Source organism: Sphaerodactylus townsendi, linkage group LG03 (assembly GCF_021028975.2).
Source record: "Sphaerodactylus townsendi isolate TG3544 linkage group LG03, MPM_Stown_v2.3, whole genome shotgun sequence".
In the NCBI taxonomy this organism is placed as follows: domain Eukaryota; kingdom Metazoa; phylum Chordata; class Lepidosauria; order Squamata; family Sphaerodactylidae; genus Sphaerodactylus; species Sphaerodactylus townsendi.
In genome coordinates this window covers 39,648,160-39,671,083 of record NC_059427.1, presented here as the reverse complement: position 1 = coordinate 39,671,083, position 22,924 = coordinate 39,648,160, and the positions used below count along the sequence as shown (strand labels likewise).

General features: G+C 40.8%; 1 long non-coding RNA gene across 2 annotated transcripts in view; it reads right to left on the bottom strand.

Moving 5' to 3' along the window:
• The window catches only part of LOC125430297, a 54,722-nt gene extending 46,060 nt beyond the window's left edge, over positions 1-8,662 (bottom strand). For both annotated transcript variants that reach the window (XR_007244123.1, XR_007244124.1), the window contains exon 1: positions 8,563-8,662. This is a non-coding gene — a long non-coding RNA (uncharacterized LOC125430297). The remainder of the gene's footprint in view (positions 1-8,562) is intronic.
• Positions 8,663-22,924: the final 14,262 nt, after the last annotated feature.

Sequence of the window (22,924 nt, the reverse complement as noted above, 5' to 3'; positions counted from 1 at the left end):
CAGGTTAAACTATTATAACTCGCTCTACACGGCCTGCCCTTGCGTCTGATTCGGAAGTTGAAACTGGTCCAAAATGCGGTGGCTCGGCTGCTCACTGGTGGTGCCGCTAGAGATCACATTTTGCCAGTGTTGCGTCATCTGCATTGGCTCCCAGTTGAGTTCCGAATCATCTTCAAGGTGTTGGTTCTAACCTTTAAGGCCTTACGCGGCCTGGGACCCTCGTACCTTCGGGACTGTCTGACCCCACATGTCCCAGTTCGGCCTCTGCGTTCGGCAGAGGCCAATCTTCCGGTAGTCCCCAGCCCCTCAATGATGCAGCTGGCCCCTGCCTGGTGGAACGCTCTTCCTCCAACTGTCCAGGCCCTGCGGGATCTTGGAGAGTTCCGCAGGGCCTTTAAGACCGAGCTGTTCCTCTGGGCCTTTGGAGATGCCAGCCGCTGATGGTGCCCCTTTCTCCCTTTTTATCATCTGTGGCCCTTTTCCATCTTGGGCCTTCCGTTCCCTCTTAAGAGGGGTTTTTTAGATGACTGGATGCTATATTTTTACATGTATATTTTACTTCATTTTGTATATTGTATTTTAAATGGTTTTAATTCAATGCTTAGAGCCCTTATTTTATTTTATCTTATATTGTATTTAATTTATTGAGAGGGCTCATTTTGCTTATTTATGCTATATTGAAATGTTGTACACTGCCCAGAGCCCTCCGGGGGTGGGTGGTATAAAAGTATAATAATAATAATAATAATAATAATAATAATAATAATAATAATAATAATAATAATAATAATAATAATAATAATAATAATAATAATAATAATAATAATAATAATAATAATAATAATAATAATAATAATGGGAGCAGGAATAGGGGAAATCAACATCCGAAGGGGAATATTCCAAGGAGACTCCCTGTCCCCACTACTCTTCATCATTGCTATGATTCCGCTCTCTACAATTCTGAAGAAAACAGGTCAAGGATATCAGACAGCAAGAAACTCACCAAAAATTTCACACCTTCTATACATGGATGTCCTAAAGCTCTATGGAAAATCAAAAGCAGAGATTGAGTCACTACTGAACACAGTGAGAGTCTTTAGCACTGACATTGCAATGGATTTTGGACTTGACAAGTGTGCAACTTTGGAACTCAGTAAAGGAGTGAAACTTGCAACATGCGAAGGTGTGAATATGCCAAATGACATAGAAATAAAGAGCTTACCAGTGAATGAGAAGCTACAAATACTTTGGGGATACTGCAAGCAGAGAGGGAACATCAAGGCATGCACAGAAGTCAAAGGCTAATTAGGAAGGGAATATCTTAGAAGGGTAAGAAAAATTTTGAAATCAAAGAGTTAAATGGAGGAAATACAATAAAAGAACCAATTAATACTTAGGAGGCGGTGCCTGTAGTACGCATACACTGCTGGCATAATTAACTGGACACAAGTTTCGAATTGGATATCTTGGACCCAGAAAAACAAAGCGAAAATTATGACCATCCAATCCCGGAGCACTGCATCCAAAGAAGTGATGTAGACCAGACTCTACCTAGCAAGGTCAGAAGGAGGAAGAGGGACTGCTCCACATCAAGCAATCCAGTAGAGGAAGAGAAAAGAGGCCTGAAAAATACATCCAAAGAAAGTCAAGAGCCAGCATTGAAAGGAAGGATCCACAAAGGCTGAGATGCTGAGAAAGCCAAAGAATCAAAAGAGTTATAGAGTCCAACAGTTTAAAACACGAAAGGAGCAGTGGCTAAACAAGCCACTCCATGGAGCAGAATTACTTTAAGAACATTGAAGGGAAGGTTGACAACAAGAAAACATGGGAGTGAAGCTCAGAAGGGGGGAACTCTAAAGAAGGAAACTGAGGAGGCCTGATTTTTTGCTGCCCAGGAGCAAGCACACGTGGGACAAATGCAATAAAGACACTAAGTCGAAAAGTCCTACAATGACCCAAAGTGCCGTCTCTGCAAAGAGGGTGATGAAAACCGTGGAGCACATCATCTGCTGTTGTAAGAAAATAATATGCCCAAAACTGACTATCTTGAATGTCACAATGGAAGCTAGCCCAGCAATGGTGCACTGGAACCTTTGCAAAGTCACAGTACGGCCTGCCCTGTAGCAGAAGACCTGAGTGCGATGCACAATGCCAGAGAGAGAGACCACAGAGAAATGAAGAAGCAAAAAATACTCTGGGACTTTAGAATTACAAACAGACAGACACCTGGCACACAACTGCTTACCCCAGACATTACACAGTGATAGAGAAAAAAAACATGTTTGGATCATAGATGTTGCTGTGCCAGTTGACAGCTAACAGGAGTAGAGGACAAAGAGCTGGAAAAGATCACAAAATACAAGGACCTACAAATTGAAGTTGAACGATTGTGGCAGAAAAGAACAACAGTAATCCCACTAGTAGTCGGTGCTCTAGGAGGAATCCCAAGAAATCTTGAAAAACATCTGGAAAGCCTAAACTTGGACAGAACATCAGTCCACATGCTGCAGAAAGCAGCACTTCTAGGAACTGCACACATTCTACGCAAATACCTCTAATATCCTAGGTCCTTGGGAAGGACTCGATATTCAGAGATGAATTCCAGACACTTGTGCTGTGTTGTTATGTGTATAATAATAATAATAATAATAATAATAATAATAATAATAATAATAATAATAATAATAATAATAATAATAATAATAATAATAATAATTGTTTGTAGGTCATCAAAATGTGAAACATGAATTGATTACTTCTAAGTAGGAAAAACACAGTTATTGCAGTGTTAGAGGAGGAAAATATTTGACCCTATAAATCCAAATAAGAGAATACCCAATTTGTTTGCTTATTATTTAGGAGATTTCAGACGACTCCTCCAGAGTCCTGCTTGAACTGGCTTGCAATTACACTAATTAATTATCAATAAACAAGCAATTGAAATAAACCATTAAAGCAAGCCAGGGGATGTAACAACAACATAAAATTTTAAAGCAGCATGTTCAGACAGGAGAGGCTGGTTTTAAAGTCTCATCTACCCCTTGGATATCTCAAGGAACTTGCCAATCTAACTTAACAACTAGCAGCCATTTGTACTAGGGATGTACATTTAGATATGCCCAAACTTCACATACACGCTACAGGGGTAAGTTCCATCCGTCACAGACCAGGAAGAAGAAGAAGAAGAAGAAAAAGAAGAAGAAGAAGAAGAAGAAGAAGAAGAAGAAGAAGAAGAAGAAGAAGAAGAAGAAGAAGAAGAAGAAGAAGAAGAAGAAGAAGAAGAAGAAGAAGAAGAAGAAGAAGAAGAAGAAGTAGTAGTAGTAGTAGTAGTAGTAGTAGTTGCATGGTTCAACTGTCATATCTTGTGCATAGTTCACACTTGAATGAGAATAGGTGTCAGTTAAGTAGAACAGTTCAGTCTACAAATGTTGAATTCCAGTTCTGAGTGTTATTTTTGAATTAAAACAGAGAGCAACAAGGAGAAAAGATTCTACTCCTCTCTTTGTTTGCCGGGCTGGTTTTGTATTTGCAGAGAGGTTTTAACATAGCGAAACATTCAATAGCATTCTTCCTGATTCTTCATCTGCACCAGAAGGGGTACAGTCTGTTGTAAATTGTTTTCATTGATTGCCAACTATTTCATTTCATTATAAATCCAGATTTTCAGTATTAAACCTCATAGCTTTTCCCAATCATATTTGAATAAACTAAATGGGTATTAGCATTGTTAATAAAACCCCTTTTTTTCTCCCTAGCCTATGGTTTGTAATCCCCTGATTAATAAAACAGTGAAACCCCATTCTCTGATGTGTTCAGTTAAATTATCTCTTCTTTGCCCGTATGCTACTGTTCCCTCTGAATTCTGTCTGAACAAATAATTCCAGCCTATTTAATATCTTACCCCTTGAGTAGTTCCACTTCTCACTGGCATTATTCATAGACCCATACCTCATTCAGCATATTCATTACAAAATTAGACCATGTATTCATTAAGTGTAACTTGCCTTCTTTGCTTATAAGGAACTGAGTTTCATATTTTTCTTCCCTCCATATATATTTGGATACAGCTTCCTATAATTTGCAAATTGCCTGTATCTCTCAGTCACTTTGAATTTTCTCTTATATTCTACTTTTTATGAAACTAAATAACGCACATATACAGATCAGGTGGATTCACATGATCAGTTTCCCCACAGAAGATTATTTCAGTCATAAAGTTATAATGAATGAAAATGTTCATTGCAATGCTATAAATAATTCAACACATGTTCAAATCATTAGCCAATCTACATTTAAAAATCTTTAGATGTCAAGATTCTGCATGTGAGTTGACCTAATGCACATTCTATCTGGTTGTCCCCAAATTGGGGAAATGAACAGATATTTTTCAGTATTAAACACCTGCCTTTTTCTCTAACTGGTGCAACTGTAATGTTTTGGTCCCCCCCCCCCACAAGGAGATTCATAGTGATAATACAGAAAAGCATGGAATAGGGGAGGAAAAAGGAATTTTACACATTGAAAAGTTTTCTGCTTGAAGTAGCTTACAATTCGAAAAATCAACAGTATGAAAACAATGGTATGCTGATTTGTAGAACTGGCACCATATTCTGAACCATGCAAAATTTTTAAAGATTTCTGAAAGACAGACCCACAGGTAACTTATTATTATGAACAATGTCAACCTTATTAAGTTATGAGTCAGTGTTGGGACAGCCCCTTATAGAACTTGTTTCTTAGAATTCTGTGGTCCTCACAATTAAAAGAACAATCTATCTGATCAACATATGCACAACTGGCACAAAAAAGGAAGAAAAAATGTAAAAGTAATATATAAGGTGGAGCAGCTACAGATTTTCCTGAATTATGCATAGGTGTTGGATCCCTACCAGTCCAGTTTCCATCCTGGTCATGGGACAAAGACTGTGCTACTTGCCATTGTGGATGAACTCAAGCTTCAATTGGATCAAGGTGGGACTGCTCTGGATTTATTGTATTTTACTGCAGCATTTGACGTAGTAGACCATGAACTAAGGGTGCACCACCTGGCCGACACTGGAGTTAGAGGGACAGTTTTGTGCTGGATGACCTCTTTCCTCCAGGGCTGGGGACTGCAGGTAATGACCGAGGGGTGTATCCAAGCAAGTATCCAAGCAGCAGATGTGGAGTGCTGCAGGGAACCATCCTTTCCCCGATGCTATTTAACATCTTCATGCAACCCTTGGCCCAGTTGGTACATAGCAATGGTTTACAGTGCCCTCAATACGCTGATGACACCAAGTCACCCTTACAATGGAGGATCAGCTGGACTCCATTCCTGATGCTCTCCAGCACTGTTTAGAAGCTTTGGCTGACTGTTTGAAAACAAGCAGACTGAAACTTAATCCAGCAAAGATGGAGATCCTGTGGCTGGGTTGGGGGAGGAGGCAGCGAACTTCCAGTATTGGATGGTGAGGCCCTACATCTGGCTTCACCAATGAAGAGTCTTGGCATGACCTTGGAGTCTACCCTTTCGTTGGAGGATCAGGTAACAAGAACAGCTCAGACTGCATTTGTCCACCTTCACCAGGTTAGGCAGTTGGCCCCCAACCTCTCCCAGTCTGACCTTGCTGCAGTCGTCCATGCAACAGTCACCTCCAGGCTAGATTATTGCAACTCACTCTATGCTGACCTACCTTTGTCACTGATCCAGAAATTAAAATGTAGCCATGAGACTGCTTACAGGAACAGCCAGCAGAGACCATATAATACTGGTCCTGGAGTATCTACACTGGCTACCCATTGAGTACAGGATCATCTTCAAAGTTCTGGTGTTAACCTGTAAGGCCATAATTGGCCTTGGACCCACATACTTGCAGGACCACATCTCCTAGTATCACCCTCAGAGACCTCTCCGCTCAATGGAGGGGAATCTACTGGTGGTCCCAGGCCCGAGGGATATCTGGCTATCCCTGGCCCTAGCCTGGTGGAATATGATGCCAAGTATCATCAGGTCCCTGCAGAGCCTGACCTAATTCCACAGGACCTATAAAATGGAATTGTTCCACCAAGCTTTTATCAAGCCAGCCAGGTGTTTCCCAATTATGATATCTTCCCTGAGCCTCCCATGGGAAAAATAATATGTCTTGCCATTTGGGTTTTTACGTTGGATTGTTTTAAATGTTTTTATGATTTGTTTTAATTTATTGTTAGTTTTTACAAATGTATGTGTGATTTTAGGCTTTGTGCCATTGTAAGCCGCCCCCTTTAGGGGCAGAGTGGGAAATAAATAAATAAATAACTTCTCATTACAAATGTTGCCATGCTGAAACTCTAATTGGTTTAATCTCAGCTTTGTTTACTCAAGCTGCATCTATATAAGCAAGATATACTTGACAAATCCCTTTCCTGGTCTGTGACTGATAACACTGACCCCTGTAGCGTGTATGTGAAGTTTGGATTTTTTGCCCCTATGTGCATCACTTTACATTTTGCTACATTGAAATGCATTTGCCATTTCTTAGCCCACTCACATAATTTATAAAGATCCGCTTGGAGCTCGTTGTGATTCTCACTGTGGTTCTGCCCAAAAATACTCACGAACAAGGCGGTCAGCAGTAAGCAGTTTATTGTAGTCATGACTGCAGACCTGGAGAGAGGGCACCTTGGTGGGTGCAGCTCTCTAAAGTCTGTGGCACAGCACAGCTCAATTTTAAGGTCCCTGCTCTGCCTTCTTGCCCACCCCTCAAGTGGACACGAGGTTCACAATCTGACCAATCAGCTTTTAACACATATCCCCTTGATACATTAGGGGCTTTCCACATGCAGGTATTAGCTAAGCGAGCATAGAATACTTTAATTAGGAAATCAGCTAATTCTATATGTGACACAAACATGCGTCAATATCTTGTGTGTCTGGCTACCACAGGCCTAGTTCCCTGTTCTTTTCTTCCTTTAGTTCCTCTTTTCTCTCTGTCTCATTTTCCATAGTTATAAGCAACTGTGACCTTCACACTCAAGAAATACATTTTTCCATATCACTACATATCACTACTACATTTTTCCATATCATTACATTTTCCATATCCTACATAATTTGGTATCATCTGCAAACTTGGCCAACACGCTACCCACCCCTACTTCAGGTCATTTATGAATTGGTTAAAGAGCACTGGTCCCAAAATGGATCCTTGGGGGACACCACTCCCCACATCTCTCCATTGTGAGAACTTCCCACCCTTTGCTTCCTGTTTCTCAACTAGTTTTTAATCCATAGGAGGACTTCCCCTCTTATTCCTTGATTGCTGAGTTTTCTCAATTAGTCTCTGGTGAGGAACTTTGTCAAAAGCCTTTTGGAAATCCAAGTAGACAATGTCCACTGGTTCCCCCTTATCCTCGTGCCTGTTTACACCCTCAAAGAACTCTAATAAGTTTGTAAGGCAGGACTTGTATTTAGAATGCCCTCTCCTCACCTGGAGTCTACCTTTCCAGTCAGGCTCCCCTGGAGCCTACCTTTCCTTTAGGCCCCAGGCTAAAACTCTCCTTTTTACCTATGGTTTTAACTTTAAAAACCCCTTTTAAAAAGAATTATGGTTTTTTCTGGCCTTTGGATCATTCTATTTCCATCATGTAGGGTGCCCAGTGTGTATATTATGCTGCTGTGCCCTAGATTGCTTTAATAGCCTCTTGTGTTTTAGTGGCTTGTTGAAATGTTTTCAATATTTCAATTTTTTAAATTTTTAATTTGTGTTGTAAGCCACTGTCAGCAGGCGTACTTCTTCATAGATGGCAACAAATGTCTGAAGCAGTGCAAGACCTTAAAAAACAACCCATTACTCGTATTATGTTATTTGATCATAGAACACATGCAACTTTTAGTATCATCCTGCTTCAGAGCAAGTTTCTTGCACTATATGCTTTCAAACTTTCATATCATACAACAGTCTTTGCAGTTGGCTAGATGTCATAGAAACAAAAGGATTGAAACACAAATAGAATGATCTGCAGGTAAAACACTCAAGTGCAAAACACCATTGCAACATTTCTCTAGTTGTTTTTTTCAAACAGGTAATCTGTTCTTTATTCTCTTACGAGAGAAACTCCTCTCTCACAACCATTGAAATAAGCTGGCAAGAGTTGTTGTTTTGCAAAGAAGGAAACATTTGAAAGCAGTGATGAGTCCCTTTCCCTTTTTAACCAGCAGCATCAAACCATGTAAAGGGCTAAAATTAGCACAGTCAGCCTCTGTATTACCCATTAATTGCACCACACATTTTAGAAAATGTTGCTGTAAAGTATTCAGAAATATGCTTGTATTAATGTCTGGTTAACAGCACAGTTTCTTGCAATATTTTGATCTCATGTGATCCCAAATTCAATGCATACACATATTCCTTTGCAAACAACGAGTTCTGGCAATTTTTAAAGATAAAGCATCCATTGAGGGATAGCAAAGTTCCATTTTTCTGTGTCTGCCTTATGCTAATCCAAATCGCTACCAGGATGGGGGGAGATACAAAAAGAAATGCAGCTATTGCCCCAGTGTTATTCACACTGCAACAGACAGACCAATTTTGTACTTACAAACTGTAACAGCCCAAACGTCTCAGGATCTTTACAGCTATCTGCCGAACAGTTACATGCTCTCAGCAAGCCACGTTGCACATCCAGGCAAACCCAAACCGTGCAGAATGTCTATGCAGCTGGGAGATAATGGAACTCTTTTCCCAGCTGGGACTACAAGTCTTTTATCCGCTAAGCATTCCGTGTCTCTTTGCTGGCATTAACTGTGAAATACGCGGCTTTTCCACAGCATTCATGGCAAGAACTCACACAAATTAGCACACGTGCACAAATTCACTGTCAAAGCTTGTAAGCACTCATACACAGAGACCCTGCCCATTTTAAAATTACTTCTTTACTTGGTTTTCTGTATGTTAGACAAGAAAGGAACATGAGAGTGAGAAAAAGAGAGAGAGCTGTCACCCCCCCCCCAGATAGATTAAATGTTCTCTTACCATTTCCCCCCATACAGCTGAGAGCTCTTGCCAGGTATTAAATGCCCCCTTTGCTCTCAAAATCTGGGTCGCTAACCAGCATATTAGATTTATGACAGGAATAATAATGATTTCATTTGGTTCCTGTTTCTATAACGGCACAGTTCACAATAGACTATTAGGTTTGTTTGACATTCACCTAAATGAGGTGATATTCTGATACAGGTTAGCTTCATTTAATATTTAAATAACCTTATCATGATGTGTATATGAAAATGTAAATGCTCTTTTCTTTTTTCTTTTCTTTTTAAAAAATGTATACCACAGAATAATCACTCCTATTGCCCCAATAGGGCATCCTACATTCTCATTCTCATCATCACTTTTACACTTGGGCTTTCAAAAATCAAAAAGCAATGTTACTTCATGAAAGGCAAAATATGTGTCAGTAACTTCATTAATTTTACCAAAATCTTTTTTACATTTTTCTCATAGTTCCTACTATATATATATATATACTTGATGCCACACATTTTCCTAATCTATCAACTCTAGCCTTCTAACGTGGTTTGGATGAATTGTTCCAACCTCCTGATGTCGCCCCCTGACAGCTCACCCCCAGGGGCAGTTGTTGGGTCTTTCCTTTGGCCTCAGGTGTGGGCTTCTCCCTTTCACTGAGGCTTCTCCCTTTCAGTGGAGCCTTAGCCCTGTCTCAGCACCTCCAGTCCCCTGTCAGCATGCCCTTCCCTACCCCCAGCCTTCCAGGCCCAATGACGTTTGTCATTTCCCCTCACCAGCCCCACCTTTCTGCCAATCACCCTTAAGCCATGCCCCCATGACTGCTCCTTCCTTCTCCTGAAGGAGACCTCAGGAAGCTTAAGTGCCCAACTTCTGCTTCCTAGGCCAATGCTCCTGGTTTTTCCCAGCCAGTGGTGGGTCCTTCCCATTCCCCCCAGTCTCTGGGCCTGCTGCCTAGGCTGTCTCCCATCCCAGTCATACTCTGGGGTGGTCCCACCCCTAGCATACCTCTGCAGCTAGCTCCAGCTTTCCTTGAGGCTTAGGGCAGCAACTTATTTATACGTGTCTATTTATTCCCAGTTTATTTATACCCAGTATCCCATCTCAGCAGTCCATTGTCATCAGAATCTGATAATGGCTTCTTGTATCATACTCACACAATGGTGTCTTGCAGATAGGCACTGTCAGAGTCCTGAAACTCACTCTGGACTTCCTTTCCTCCATTGGTCCAACAAAGGCCCAGCCCAAGAGTCTTCCTGCAAACGATATAAAGCCATTTCATTCTGGCAAGTCAATTTAGCTAAGGATGAATTGGTGACTATTTTCATTCTTTTAGTAGCTGATGCCTTTAAAATATTGCATTTAAATCTCTTTTTTTAATACTGTTAATTGCTTTGGGAGCAGGGTAGGTTAAAAATAAATGCATCAATAAATAAAATCCCAACTGAACGGTGATGAAGTTTTAGACTTTCCATGTTTTCTTTGTTCTCTTCCTCCAAAAAGGAAGGTGGGCCAACTAAGACAAATAGATGCATTTTTTCACAAAAGAAGTAATTTGTATTCACAAAGGAGGGAAGTAGAAAATGGCAGTGAAGAGTACACTTGTGCCAAAAGAAAGGCACTGTTTTAAGTCCTTCCATTTACTAAACATTTTAATGTAATCCAATGTAAATCCATTAGTCCATAATAGGATTAATTGCATGCCTGCTTGGACAATAAGATGTAGAGAAGAAACAGCTTGCTGGCAACAAAAGATGCACTTGTGCGTTTTTAGAGCCCCCAGCTGCACACTGGTAAATAGAAGGTGGAAAATATTTTTTCTTATGTCAACAAAGTGAATTCATTCATTAAAATAAAGGATATGTTCTGAAATTATAGAATGGGACAGTCTTCAGATATCTAATGCAAACCTCAGTATGCTCAACAGAACACTGTGTATGTGCCAGATCTCAGGGTCTAGCAATTGTCTTTGTCTCCTCCTGCAACTTGAAGGGTTCCTTTATGATACAGTGTCATGAACAAATGAATAAGCTACATTAACTTCTGGTATATAGTGTCCAGCAGAGCCCCCCCCCCAAAAAAAATCCTGTGTGTAGCGTGTCTTCACATGTTACTCTGCTCCCCCCGCAAAAAAAATTCAATTGAGGGAATAAATTATGGGGACAAAGTTGGTTAGTAGACAGGGTTGATGAGTGTTTAGTTGAGAGAAAAAATGCAAACTCCCAGAGGCGCATCCAACAACAGTTTTAAATACTCACCCTCAAGCCTTGTGTTACATCTTCATTTTCCACTGGCCTGGAAAGTCAGAAATCCAACTTCAGGTTGATCTTCGCTGGGTGGCCTTGAGAAAACCATACTTTTTTTTCCTCTTGCAGAGTATAATCTACTTTGTAGAGCTGTTCTATGAATCAGAAATGTAAGAGTCAAAAGCACAAGAGGACGTAAAAAAAGATATGTTACCTAAATTATGGATGATAATGACTCACTTGATTGTGGTGTGTCTGTGAAATTCCTCTTTAGCAGCAATTTTAACAAAGCAGTATAGCTTTGAAGCCAGTTAGTCACTTGTTATTCAGCTTAAGGTAAACTACATTTCCCACCACTTTCATTGTTCTGGAATGAGAACATGTTGCTCCACTGTACATTATGCTACCATAACTGCTTTCTATGAATTTCTATGATCTGAACTCTGAAGTGTTTGCCCCCACAACCTGAACAAAGAGGTAAGTCTTATAAGAAATATAATTATCAGTATTCAGTATACATGAATAGTTAAGGCTAGGACACAAATATGATGGTAATCAGGTATCTTTCTCTTGAAAAACAGTCTAAAATAAATCTAAATCTTGCTATCTTTGATTTTACTGATCATTTTGGGAAGTATGCCTATATTGTGTATTTGACTATTTACTTAACAGATACTAATTTTGTAATATTAGCTCCCCCTAGATGCGAACATTAAGTTTTCGGCTGGCAAAATGAAGAGCTCTAGATAGGTATTTGTGATAACTGAACTGTGCCTACAGGGGCTGGTTTATATCTAGCAACAGAACCATCCTGTGTGGTGAGCCTCGGAACTGCCTGGCCTATGGTGGACCAAGGGACCATTTTTATTATTTATTTATTTATTTATTTATTTATTTATTTATTCGATTTGATAAACTGCCCTACCCCCGAAGGGCTTTTCCATACAGTGTCAACTCTACCACCCTAGGTAACCCTTGGGGTGCCTAGCAGTGCAGCGCTAAAATAGCAGAGACTGCTTTGGGCATTGCCTCAGTGTGTGTCTCCCTCCAAAGCAACTTGCATAATGTTCTCTCAGAGCCTTCCTGACAGGATTACATCTATACAAAAGACCTTGTCCTGGAGAGAGATTTCATCTCCAGATTTGGACCATACATCCTAATGAAGACAATAAATGTATTAATGTCCTTACCTGCCCAGTTTTGTACTAACTTATGTTTCTTCCTCTGACTAATACCTTGAATGTCCACCTTACTTTGCACTGTCATTGTTTTAATTTCTGTAATTTCTGTAATGCTGTGATTTCTTCAGTTAACTTCCTCCTTGGAGACACTCCCGAACCTGGAGACATCAGGCTAATGTCGCAACCCATTAGACCAACAACCCAGCCATTGAGGTTGATGTTTGTCTCTTGTGTTTCCCAAGAAGGGCAGGAAATTCCTTTGTCTAGGGAGATTCATGATCACTCTGCATAAGCCTATATTTTTCCTTGTAAGAAGCTGACTCTCCCAATAGACAATGTTCAGTATCTCTGGACAACTCTCTGTCTGTGATACTGTTCCACAGCACTGTTTCTTCCAGAACACAGGTCACTCAGGTCTGTTATTGGACCATTATGCTCCAAGATCAGGCAAGTATAACTTTTATTGCCCCTCACCATTTATTCCTTATCTATTCCAGATCTATCTTCTCACAACTGTATATATCCTGTTTGTGTTCTGCTGTTTTTATTGTGTGCTTGTGTATCCCTATTATCCCTAGATAAAAATTGTTAAACTTTATTCTCTCTCCTGCGAAGTTCTCCTGTGGAAAGCTGACTCTTGTATACATAAGCAAGCAGGACTCCATGTTGCCTGGTTTTTTGCAAAGACGAGTCTGTTCCAGATAATTTCCCCATACTAAAAGGGAGAGACTTCCCAACACTTTGGGTAACAAATGACTGATTAAGCATGCATGACTTCTAGCATCTGCCTGTGCTTTACAGTTTCTAGAGATCAGTTGAGATTTTTGGTGCAAGTGGATTCATCAGGGATGGGGGGGCATGGCCATCAACTGTCAATCAAATTGGGTAACTGCCCTGCAGCATTCTTCTAGTAACATTTTGCTTTTAGGAAGAGTGCTTTACTCCAACTTCCCAATATAGACTGAAGATATAAACATAAGCACTGACTCACTTCACTCACCCTCTAAGTCCAGAACTGGAGAGTTGGTCTTCAGGAAGACCAATTGTTAAACAATCCAGTGGAACAGGCATGAGTGATGCAGGCCCCAGTGGCATAGCGCCAAGGGGGCAGGGGGAGGGCGTGAAGCACCAGGCACATGCCCCTGTGGAGGTGTGCTGGGGCATTCCGGGGGCATTCCAGGGCATTCCAGGGAATGGGAGGATGGGGCATGGCAGGGGTGCAGGGCGCATGCATGCCCTGGGTGCAGTTCCCCCTCGCTCCACCCATGGCAGGCCCACAATGTTGCTAACATGGGAGAAAGCATACTCATATTCATCAGAGAACATGAGAGGAGCTTCTGGGCTACAATAGAAAGCAATCTCACCATCTCTTTCATGACCCAGCAGTTTAGAGGATTTTTGATCTACCCAAAGTAGGGCTCAGCAAGATACTCCCTCTCCATTGCAACTGCTATATCCTATCTTGTGTGCTTTTTACTTGCACCATGAACCCAGAACATCTGCCTCTATGAGACAAAATGTATACAGATAAACAACAACGTCATCAAGACTTTCTTTCAGTCATTGCCCAATGAACTAATCCCATCTTCTAGTCTATTAACCTCTCCAAAAAAAACAACAACCCATCTTTATCTGCATTGGCATTATCCCAGAGCTGTAATGACATCAGCTCCATACTAAAAGCCAATATTTTCTGGGCATTCCTTGGCTTGGATTGTTAAGCCTAAGTGTCCACCTCTTGTTTCCCTCCAGAAAAAAAAGAGTCACCCTTGTCCAGGAAGATCTAACTCTCTTAACGTTGCTATATATTTTCCTATAAATTAGCTGTCCATACAACAATCAGTGCCCAGTGTTTTTTGAGCCTGCTTTTATCCTGTCTCTAACAGAGCTTAATGCAAGCATTGAACTCTGTTTTTCTGGACCTTCAGGATAAAGTAATTATCACCCTTTCCCCCAAAACCCTGACCTATTCCAGATCTTTACCCTTAACTCTTTCTAAATCCTAGTACTGTGTGAATTTTCTGTATATTTTGACCATTTGTGCGCTTGTATGTTTATTATTTTACTTTTCAAAAATTGTTAAAACTTTTACACCAGCTTCGAGTGAAACCAGTCCAAATGCAAGAATGGGACATAGGACAACTTTGCAGACCTTTAACTGTTGCTATTCCACATTCCCAAATAATCTCAAATAAACCTGATTTTTTTTCTGATTTTTTCAGGATCTGGATGACAAGTTAGCATTGGAGATTCTTTAACATGTTTTCAAACAAAAAATATCCCCCAGAATACCAGTAAGGATTTTTTTTTAGCATTTTGTTTTGTTCAGTTACGCCAAAAGCAAATCCCAGGTGCATTTAGCTTCATGATCTAATAGAAAGAGGAATCCTTAGTAAAGAAAATTAATAATACTTAAAGTGCCTAAAAATTAATAATGCCCGAAGTGCCTAAAAGGAGCCCTAAAAATGGGCTCCTACAGTTCTATTTGATCTGCATTGGTCTTTTGTGCCATTACAATTATGTCACTGAGCCACCATATTTGAAAACTTTCTGCCCTCCACAGCTATCTAGTTCTTGATAGAAAAAATAAAAAAGAAGACCACTCAAATCAATATCTCTCAGCTTATCTATAATGAAACTGCAAGCTCTTTAACCCTAGAACTGAACTCTCAAGCCTGATTGGAGATAATTGGGCAAGGAAGTTCTACAAGTCTTCATAGAAATAATCAGAGAAGCTTTTTATTAAAGCTATTTTTAAAACAGCTGTAGGTGTTGTATCGAACGTGGCTTCTGTTTCAAGTGCTGGTGCAGCTGCAATTTATTACTGAGTGGGCTTTAGGCGGAAAGACAATTATCACATTCTTAGTGATCCTTTTTAGTGCCCTCTAGGTAGCTTTGTAGCAATCTCTGACTTGATTTCTTATTCATATCACGGTATCGTAACAAGTCACATTTTATTAGCAATCAACAACGTGACAAAGCAATAGTTACGACATTTTTTAACAGATCCCCCACCATTTATGTCTGAGGCTTCCTAGAAGTGAAGATATCTGATAAGTGGGTCACTGCTTGGATGGATTTTTCTTATGGAAGAGAAAACTAGAAGAATGGAGCATGGCAATTACAACGAACCTGGAATGATGCACTTTGTAAGCTTGCTAAATGCTCATTGGATCAATATCCTCCATTTGTGCTGTGTGGGAGAGAAGCCTACAAAGCCATCAGATTGGCTATAAATGTGGGGTACTAGATTGTGCTTAATGTGTGTCAGCTGGAAATAGTAAGTCAACAGGAACTGAAAGAGAGGCAAAGGGGCATTTATCAAATGTGCAAGTATGAGTTGCCTTAGTTGGAGATCTTTCATAAGGAGATGATGAAAATGAAACACATAGAGCCGATGTGTGCAAAAAAAGTTATGGTCAAAAACGAATGCTGTCAAGAGAGACAAGAATATCCCTGGGTCCCAAATTTTTTTAAAATCACTTTCAGGATTCACTTTTTTTGAATCTTGGGGACAATATGATCCCTTCCTACTACTCACATGTTTACCAATAATGCTATATATAGCTATATATTTCATATAGAAAAAAAAATCTCTTTTTCAAAAGTACCCTGTAAAGAATGAGGGAGCATCATAATGTTAAAGGTGCTAAAAAACCTCATGACTTCTGCAAATACACAACCACACATCTATTCACACCTTGCAACTGCTGTACCTATAATATGCTGGTAAGAGCCGAGACAAAGCAAAAGTAAAGACCAATGCCCTGATATTCAATATTTTCTATAATGTCTAGTTCTGCCAGTGTTACAACTACATGTTCATTGATACTCTTACACAGCTGCAAATTGCCTTTATGTGGAGCAGAGGTCTTCAAACTATGGCCCTCCAGATGTTCGTGGACTACAATTCCCATCAGCCTCTGCCAGCATGGCCAAGTGGCAGGGCTGATAGGAATTGTAGTTCCTGAACATCTGGAGGGCCATAGTTTGAAGACCCCTGATGTGGAGGAAGAGTGGGTATGTTCCCCTTCATCACAAAACACAGGCAATTCATGTAGGCACCCCTACAGGATACCCATATCTTATATGTACAACCTCTCTCCCCTTATAGAAACAAGGATCACATCACTCAGTCCTCTGTGTTTATGGTCTTCCTCAACATGAAACAATTAGGTTTGTGGAAAAGGGGCCAAGCAGGGTATACACCTGCTTTTCTGCCATTTAGAGAGAATCATGGGCTCAGTAAGTGTAATACCAAATCTTTCCCCCACCTATACTAAGGTACGCCCCATTCATCATTTGTGAGCAAGTGCTACACTTCTGAAATTGCACATCAAAGACTGCATGGCATGTAGTTTTCTTGCAAAAACCCCCCTGATTTTCAACTGCATCAGCAATGTTAAACAGTGTTTAATCAAGTTCTGAGCCAAGACGGAAACTGTTATGACTTTAACAGAATGTTACTCATGCAGTTGTGTTTACAAAATGTCCAGTCAATATAAATCACAACTTAAGCGGGGAATGCAAAGCCCCATGGGTTGAATGTCATTTTGCTAGATGACAAATTGAATAAGGTGTAAATCAGAATCATATAACGTCTGTTCCTAAAAAGGAATGTCTGTCTGTTCCTAAAAAGAAGCTCTGTAGTCTATCCTATGGATACTACCTGCTATTTCTCCAGCTGTGAGAAGTCAGAAGACATCTTCTGGAAACTAGTTTTAGCTTTGTTGTTGGATAACATAGAGAGCAATTGAAAGCAGGACTACTAAGAATCTTACTCAGTTCTGTTCAATGGGGCTTACCCTCAGGAGCAGATTACTCTGCTGACAGATATGCTTCCCTCCCCACCTTCATGCCCTATGTGAATTTTAAAAATTCAGGCAGAATGCCTACATGCAGAAATGTATTTGGGAATTTTGTGATGGCAGGTCAAATTATTTCCATATTTATTATAATATCACAGGAATCCTGAGCCCCTAGGGGGAGGGCGGTCTAAAAGCCCAATAAATGAAATTAGGTTGTTTTATTTATGCATACTACTTCTTGGTTGCTTTCCTCCCCCAAAAAGTTCACAGTGGCTGATTATGCACAAGACATCTGCTGCACATGTACGTTGCTGCAAGATTTCTTGTATGGATGTATTTTCTCAAACCCCGCTGACACTTTCTATTCTCCCCAGGCAAATGAGATCACTTCTAGTATTAATTTAATTTTCCTTCAGGCCAGTGGGCACAAGCTTGCCCCAAGCCTCTTCCTGTCCCCCACAGCCAGCACACCTAATCTCACCCTCCCCATTCCCTCACACTTCTTTGTACATTCCCCCCTCACCTTCCTCCCTGTTGCCAATTCTTTCCTGCTTCTCTAAATGCTTGTATTGATATATCAATACCAAGCTGACTTCCTTTCTGGCTCCACTCCATCTCCCCCACTCTGCTTCTGCCCTCCTCAATGATCAGGAGGGCATTTTAAATACTTTCCTTCAGACAAGCTTCTATGTTAAAAACAAGCATCTCTTTTCCAGCAGCAGTGAGAGAAAGAGAGAGTGAGTGAGTAGGAGTGTGTGTGTGTGTGTGTGTGTGTGTGTGTGTGTGTGTGTGTGTGTGTGTGTGTGTACAGGAAGGGAGGGGAACAGAATATCAGCAAGATCTGTGTTTTTAAAGCTATTGATGGGTTGAGTTAAGAGAAGCAGCAAAAGAAGAGGGTTGAGACTTCAGGAAGCAGCTGGGCCGGCATTGTGCTGCCTCCTCGCATGTAAACATAGTAATGCAAGGAGAGCCCTCTGCAAGCTCACTGTGCAGAGAAAAGTCCCAAGGTTAGTGTTCTCTGCTTAATTGGCCAGTGTATTGCAGTCAGGGACAGAACTGGGAAACCCAGAAACCATCTCTGAGCATCAAAAGAGGAACTGTCTTAGGTTTTCAGCTGTACTGAACACCCGCAGTGTTGTTTGAAAAGCTCAGCCACTTATTCCTTTTGCTGTAAGGACTCAATCTCAGTTTCACCTAGGGGCTAAGACAGTCTTGCTTTATCAAACTATGGGGGTCTGATTGTCCCACTTAGTGAAAATATGCATGCAGAAGAAAAGGACATGCTCAGCAATTGGCTACTGCAGGGCAATAGCTCTGAAGTAAAAAATTTGACCTAGAAAAGAAGGTGTTTAGATTTTTGAAGTTGGGAACTCAGAGTGAAAGAGAAGGGTTGTTGAACTTAGTTTAACAGGAGTGTGGATTTAATATCTGTTGAGGTTATGAGCTCCTTGTTCTCCAGTTCTGTGCCTTTACACCACCAAGCATAGCTGTCCAATCACTAGGGTTGCTCCACATGGCACCTGGAGATATCCTACTATTACAATCTAACCACAGATGAACAAGATCAGATCCCCTGGAGAAAATGGAAGTTTTGGAGGATAGATTGCATGACACTATATACTGCTGAGGTCCCTCTCTTCTCTTATCCCTACCCTCCGCAGGCTGCACCTCCAAAACCTCTGGGTATCTCTCAACCCAGAGCTGGCAACACTAGTGACCACCAACCATGTTATGTTTTTGTCGGGGGGGGGGGGGGGGGGGGGTTTGATGCTACTGGATTTCCCTCAGATGACCTTGGGAATTGAGCTAAGTGGGAGGCCACTCCAGCCCTCTAGGTCCAGGAGGATGAGGTGCACAAGAGACAATACAGTGGCTGACATGGTGAGGAAATGTCTTTTGGAGCTGTACAAGTTGCATCTGCTGACCTCCTAGGCCATGAAGAAGTCTTTCTGGCCATGCATCTCTCTTGTGATGTACAACCTCCTCTGCTGCCCTGTGACAAATGTGCCAGGGGAGCAGGGTTTTTTGCCATCTGAGTCAGATCACTTCTGCCTGCTCTGATGAAATGCTAATCACTATCAGGTGGAGAGGTAAAGAGTCAAGTAATCAGTAGAGAAAAAAAAACTGTACCCATGGCTGCCAAGTCACAAAGACTATAAAAAAAATTAACTGATCACCTTAATTAATGCAAAGATTGTATCTACAGAGTTTAAAGTAGACAATGTGAATAGTTTCCAACACAATGTCTCTTGTGTTTTGTTACATGCTTACATAACAAACAGTTCATAAATCAAGATGAAATGGCAGTGTTATCCAGTCACACAAAGTTCCCCAGTCAGAAAAATCCTTGGAGTTGAAACCCACATGAAAATCTCACAGTAAAAGGAAATAAACAGCAAACTCCTACGCTGTCAATGTCCAACAAAACAGCAGACACTTGTGATACCAAAAAGCATCACAAAAGTTTCTTAGGGCTCAAAGAGCTCTTTTTAAATACACTTAAAACATCATGCAGGTGAGCCAGCTCTGGTATTATGATGAGAATAATGCAGCTGCACCAAACTATTCTTCATCTTGTTAGATATGATAAAGTATGCAGTAGGATCAGGACCAGTGTGTGAAGCAGAAACCATCAGAACCTACAAGGGTGCCACAAAGAATGAAGCTAATCTACCCTGTTTCCCCAAATATAAGACATCCCCGGAAAATAAGACGTAGTAGAGGTTTTGCTGAAGTGCGAAATATAAGGCATCTCCCAAAAGTAAGACGTGGCAAAGTTTTTGTTTGGAAGCATGCCTGACGAACAGAATACAGAAATATAAGACACCCCCTGAAAATAAGACATAGCACATCTTTGGGAGCAAAAATTAATACAAGACACTGTCTTATATTCGGGGAAACACGGTAGATGTGTTTCTGAAGAAGACACTTGGACTGGAGGGGTGCCATTCCTCCTTGGGAACTGGTAGTCAGGGGTGGTATTCTGTGGCGTACGTATAATGGGGTGAGGTATAATGGAGGGTGGTTTGTTGCTTATGCTAAGTTCTGGCAATAGAAGTCTAATTGTTTATTCCTGATGTTGTTTCATAATAAAGAAATCATCTGAATTCAGAGTCTCTTTATTGAACAGTCCCGGGGCACAACACAGCCTGAGTTACTGCTTTGCTCTAATTGCATTCAATGGAGATATTTGTGGGGCTTGGGGGGGCGGGGTAGTTTTTCAAAGTAGAGGCATCAAATTTGCAGCATACTTGCTGGTGATTCTTGGTGAAGTTTGGTGAAGTTTAGGTCAGGGATGAAATTCTATGGACACTCAGTTTTCCTCCATTTGAATGTTCATAGAATTGGACCTCCAACCTACGGCCTAGGGATGGGTACTCAGCTTTTCTTGGCTTTTGCAACAATTTTTTTCAGGCTCAGTAAACCCAAATTTAAAAAAAAAACCCTAGAAAAATGGTGCACACCCCTAATTTATATTATTCTAAGAAACAGCCTTCAAGAGACTGTAGTTTCTATCATTTGGAAGGGAAATCCTGCTGGAGAAGTTATTACCACCTGTAATGATATTCACAAACTGTAACAAGACTGGATCCATCATCAATAACACAGTCACTGGGGCAGCTGTTTGTTTTCTCTCCCATCTGGATCACAAGTGCAGAGAACCAGATAATTGTTGATTAGGGAGACACAGGGTGGTGAATTAAGAAATAAAGCAAGAAAGCACTGTGGCCAACCAAATTGATTTTTCTTAAATGGAGAAAACGGTATTTCCTCTAGAAGCACTAAATGTTACAAGTGCATATTTGTCAGAGGACTGAGCAAACGTGTATCGACATTTGCAAACAACACTCTAAATATGGAGGGGACTATCTATATGATGTTTTTATTTCACCTTTTCTACAAGGAACTTATGTTTCTTGCTGAATTTCATATTTTAACTGGATTTTATTTGTTTCAATGTTTTAATGATTTATGTTTGCTGTGTTATGGATCCTGATTATATGGAAAGGTGCCATGAAAACATTTTAAATAAAACAGCATACACGGTTCTTTCACCATCCATTTTAGCATAGGGTATTTTAAAATTATCATAATTAATTTGAGAACAAAATAAATCTCTCATCTAAACAGCCTCTAACAAGAGAAAAACAAAACAATACATGACTTGCCATACTTTTTTTCTGGCTTCTTTCATTATTGCAGTTTCTGTCTCTATTGGTTCCAGTTTTGCAAGGCAGACAATAGTCAATTCTGCATAACACAAATACAACATCTTGCAGAAGTTTTTAAAAGAACCATTTGGGTTTTTTTCCTCATGCACACCTTGGGAAAATAAAGTGTTTCAGTACAAAGCTGTTCTTTTATGTGCCCCCCCTTCATTAGGAGCTCCTTCTTTCATTTTCTCCTCATAAGAACATAAGAAAGAGCCTGCTGGATCAGACCAGAGTCCATCTAGTCCAGCACTTTGCTACTCGCAGTGGCCCATCAGGTGCCTTTGGGAGCTCACATGCAGGATGTGAAAGCAATGGCCTTCTGCTACTGCTGCTGCTGCTCCTGAGCACCTGGTCTGCTAAGGCATTTGCAATCTGAGATCAAGGAGGATCAAGATTGGTAGCCATAGATCGACTTCTCCTCCATAAATCTGCCCAAGCCCTTTTTAAAACTATCCAGGTTAGCCATCACCACCTCCTGTGGCAGCATATTCCAAACACCAATCACACATTGCGTGAAGAAGTGTTTCCTTTTATTAGTCCCAATTCTTCCTCCCAGCATTTTCAATGAATGCCCCCTGGTTCTAGTATTGTGAGAAAGAGAGAAAAATTTCTCTCTGTCAACATTTTCTACCCCATGTATAATTTTATAGACTTCAATCATATCCCCCCTCAGACGTCTCCTCTCAAACTAAAGAGTCCCAAACGCTGCAGCCTCTCCTCATAGGGAAGGTGCTCCAATCCCTCAATCATCCTCGTTGCCCTTCTCTGCACTTTTTCTATCTCTTTGATATCCTTTTTGAGATGTGCCGACCAGAACTGAACACAGTACTCCAAGTGCGGTTGCACCACTGCTTTATATAAGGGCATGACAATCTTTGCAGTTTTACTATCAATTCCTTTGCTAGTTATCCCCAGCATAGAGTTTGGCTTTTTTCACAGCTGCCATGCATTGAGATGACATTCCCATGGAACTATCAACTAAGACGCCCAAATCCCTTTCCTGGTCTGTGACTGATAGCACTGACCCCTGTTAAATGTTCTGAGGTTCTTCATTGCCTCAGAAAGTGGGCCTGAAGCGGAAGGGGCCTGAGGAGGAGCTTTGGCCTTTTAATGACAGCTAGCCTGTTGGTCGTGAAAAATGATTTCTGCTGTGGATGTGAGGGTCTTTGTTGCCATGGCCAGTCTCTAAGTGGCTGTTGACTTGTGCTGAAGGAAGACAGGCAAACAGTAGTTAATGGCACACTTTAGAAAACCACAGAAGGGGGGGAGACATACATGAGCTACTTTTTCAGTGTCTCTGGAGAAGCCTGTTCATGTGAGGATGATAATAGAAAGGTCTTCTTTCAATTAATGACAAAAATGTTCATTCTGCTAATTGCATGCATTATAGCTGGGTTCTCTCCAATAATCATATTTTGTTCAGGGTCTGCTGTGACTTAGCAGCTCCATGTTCTCCCAGCATGGCTGGCTAAAAGTAGGGCA